General features: G+C 51.8%; 1 protein-coding gene across 1 annotated transcript in view; it reads left to right on the plus strand.

The window, feature by feature from the left end:
* RGMA (repulsive guidance molecule family member a) overlaps nucleotides 1-3,957 on the plus strand; it is a 20,816-nt gene that overhangs the window by 1,035 nt on the left and 15,824 nt on the right. The gene's annotated exons all lie outside the window — the stretch shown is intronic.

Consider the following 3,957-nt stretch of genomic DNA (forward strand, 5'->3'; position numbering starts at 1 on the left):
CCGAGCCGGGAGCTGTTGAGCTGTCCGAGGGCAGGATGGCAACCAAATGGTCCCGGCAAAGCATCGGCTGCCCCGGCCGAGCCCTTCCCCGCGCAGCCCCGGCCGCTCGCACCTAGTGCTGGGCTCTGCCTCCCCCCCAGCCCCGGTTTGTTTGTATTGTGTCAGAAAAGGAGAGAATTTCAGAATTACAGCTGAAAACGCCATCTGTTTCCAATGAATCCCCCATAGTTTTTCACAATGTTTTTGGCAGATCTCTGCCTGCAAATTCCTTCAAGCCCTGAGTGCTTGTTTTTGTTGGGGGAGGGGAAACCCAGTCCACAGAGGCGGATTTGTTCCTTCCAAAACTCTCCAGTTTCTTTACCTCTTTTTTTTTTTTTTTTTTTTTTTTGCAAGGGGGAAAAGGAGAGAAAGCAGAAGGGAGAAGGAAAAAACCCTAATGCTTCGAGCTCCCCGTTTATCCTTTTAGTTTAGTAAAACGTCTCCCCCCCCCTCCTTTTTTATTTTTATTTTGAATTTTATTAATTTTTAAATCGCCTCTGCCTTTCTTTTGCATAACCGTGGGTGCAGCAGCTTTGCACACACATGGAGTAAATAAATAAATAACTGCTTCACGCCCTCTTTTCCCCCCCCCCACTCCCAGTGCCCTCCTAGTCCTCATGCAGGAAAGCAAACCAATCCAGCGCTGCCCTTAGCACTGAGGTGTCCCTTCGGACCCCGCTTTTCCCCAAGGGACTTCCCAGCAGGCTGGGAGCTGAACCCCCTGTGTTGTTTTTTGGGGTTTTTTGGGTTTTTTTCCCCCCCTCTCTCTGGACCTGCTCCCATCTGTGTTGCTTAACGCCCTTTTCGGAGCGTTTGAGTTGCAAAGCGTTGAGGCTGCGAGATTTACGGTGCAAGAAAGAACTTGATAGGAGATCTGGCTGCCTGCTTTGTTTGATTCTCCCTTCAGCAGTCAAATAAGGTGCAAAGAACTGGCAGAACGAGGCAATCCGGAGCCCGCAGGAGCGGGGCGCAGGCGGGGACGGTGCTCCCCGAGCAGAGGGGTGGGAGCCTGCCCAGGGCTTTTGTTGAATGCCCTTTTTTTTTTTTTTCCCTTCCCTGTGCTTTCTGGGAATTTCTGCTGTGCCAGCAGGTTCCCAGCTCTGCAGAAGCTTTGCCACCCCTCCTGAGAGCCCTGGGTGAGCAGGGCCACTGGAGGCTGCCCAAGTGGGCGCTTGGCGTGTCAGATCAGTGCCTGGCTGAGTCCTGCCCTATTTATTTATTTGCTTAACCTCCCCCCTACACACACACACCCTGGCCTGGATTCCCACGTGTGCTGCTCTCACACCAATGGCTTCACCCTCCTGCCTCCTGAGCAGCCCCCACCGTCGAGCCCCCTTGGGCTGGGTCCCCTCTGCGTGGGTCGGGGTCACCACTGAGTGTGGGGCAGCTGAGGAGGGAGGTTTGGGCAGAGCAGGCCACTGCTGACAGTCACCCTGGCAGAAGTCCTGCTCAGGGCTTGGGCCAGGTCCCAAAGTTGGATGCTAACGGGCACTCTCCACTCCCAGCTGGGACCCTGATTTCTCAGGGTGCTCAGCTAACCCTGGCCTGAGCCTTCCAGGACAGGCTGTGCTGAGTTTTCTTGCAGACAGTTTTCTTCTGCACCCACTTGTATTTACAAAATCTGGACCTGGGTGTTTTGTCCCAGGTGTCAGGCTTAGCTCTCTCCCTTGTACTCTGGTTTGTTTTGGCTTTCATGGTTTGTCTTCAGCTTTGCCATTTTGGCTGTTAATATATTAAAAAATAATAATAATATATGTATGTAAAAAATTAAAAATGGAATTTTCTGCCCTTGGTCCATCTGGGCAATGAGATTGATTCCAGATATGGATCCATCCCTGCTGGAGGTGTATCGGGTTGGTTGATAAATGGCTTTTGTTTCAGCGTCAGGGAGGGACGTGATCGCAGCATTAAGCTGAAATTGAGAAGGGGGGCTTAGAGGCTGTTAAAACAACACCTCCCCAGTGCTGGGAGCGGGGCCGGGGGCTGGGGAAGGTGGCAGCAGGGGAGGAGCATGCCTGTTCGGGATGTTGTCAGGGCAGAGAAGAAGGGAGGGATTCAAACGTAAACCTGGAAATATTTTGGCTTCCTTGTTTTGTTGCTTGCTTGGAGCCGGTCTTGGACGTGGAACAGCGAGTTCTCTGCAATTGCCAGCAAGGCTCGTTGTGGGGCTGGAAGGAGGTGCTTTGGTTTTAATGGAGTGAATATGTTGCTTTCTTCCACAGAAAATCGTGGCATGATATTAAAAGTGACTTAGGTTTTATGATGGCAGCAGCTGAGATTTCCTTCTTTGTGGCCTAAACAGCTGCACCAAGTTGGATGTGCACATGAAAGTGCTCACAGGGCTGGGCAGCCATAAAAACTTCCTAACCTGGAGGCTCGGTTGGGTCTCGGCACCAACCTGCTGCCCTGGAGAGCCAGGCTGCAGCGCGGGATCAGGCCTCAGCAACAATGAGTTTTGCTGTCTCTCTTCTGGCTCCCTGATGGGCACGTCCAATAAAACAACCCTGGGCTCTGCAGGGCGGTGCACAGCCTGAGTGAGCCCCTTCTCACCCCACCAGTCCTTTGGAAGACCCCCCTCCCCAAGCCAAGTCGTACAGCTCCCAAGGGATAAGCGTTAGCAGGACAGCAAAGAAAGTCAAAGGCGATGGGCTTGGTCCCTCTGGTTGGGCTTGATTTGGTTTAATTTGCTTTGCCCTTTGGAACAGACACCAAACATGGAATAAGAGGTAGGAGTGAGGAGTGTGGGAACCCAGGCCCAAAAGAGCATTAGGGTTCCAGGTGGTTTGAAGGAGGTTGGGGTGATCTTGGGGCTGCTGCAAGGCAGGAGTGAAGTGTGCTGAGTGACAGGGACTGGGTTTCAGAGAGGATGGGGGATGCTTAGGGATGCAGCTGTGGTGTGGCAGGTGCCTGACCTTTTTCTGCCTGTCCTGGCAAATCCTGTTTTGATGCTGCAGATCAGGAGTGATCTGTGCAGGCAAGGCCCTGCCTGGCTGTGCACAGCACCTGGAACACACTTGTAAGAAGAGAGCCCCTGAATGCCTTTAAAAAGCTTTATACCCTGCACTTGGCGACTGCTGGGATGAAAATAAGAGGATATTTATTCCCTTGTCCGTGAGCTCTCAAAATAACAGGGCGTTCGATTGTAGCCTCAAGATTGCTTTGCACTCAAGTGCAGCCCGGCTGAGTAAATCACTGCTTCACCAGCTGAAATTCCTGCAGCAAGGGGGAGAATTGAATTATGGCCAACTGCAAAACCAGATGCCATCCCCTTGATGAAGTCATCGGGCTCTTACTGCAGAGAACAAGCTGGCTCCTACACACACGCAGCCCTCGTAGGCGCAGACTGAGCTGCTCTGTCTAGCAGCCCAGCCGTGGTGCGTTTGTCTTCAGCTTTGCCATTTTGGCTGTTAATATATTAAAAAATAATAATAATATATGTATGTAAAAAATTAAAAATGGAATTTTCTGCCCTTGGTCCATCTGGGCAATGAGATTGATTCCAGATATGGATCCATCCCTGCTGGAGGTGTATCGGGTTGGTTGATAAATGGCTTTTGTTTCAGCGTCAGGGAGGGACGTGATCGCAGCATTAAGCTGAAATTGAGAAGGGGGGCTTAGAGGCTGTTAAAACAACACCTCCCCAGTGCTGGGAGCGGGGCCGGGGGCTGGGGAAGGTGGCAGCAGGGGAGGAGCATGCCTGTTCGGGATGTTGTCAGGGCAGAGAAGAAGGGAGGGATTCAAACGTAAACCTGGAAATATTTTGGCTTCCTTGTTTTGTTGCTTGCTTGGAGCCGGTCTTGGACGTGGAACAGCGAGTTCTCTGCAATTGCCAGCAAGGCTCGTTGTGGGGCTGGAAGGAGGTGCTTTGGTTTTAATGGAGTGAATATGTTGCTTTCTTCCACAGAAAATCGTGGCATT

This window comes from Chaetura pelagica, unplaced genomic scaffold (genome assembly GCF_000747805.2).
Source record: "Chaetura pelagica isolate M959 unplaced genomic scaffold, ChaPel_1.0 scaffold453, whole genome shotgun sequence".
Taxonomy (NCBI): Eukaryota; Metazoa; Chordata; class Aves; order Apodiformes; family Apodidae; genus Chaetura; species Chaetura pelagica.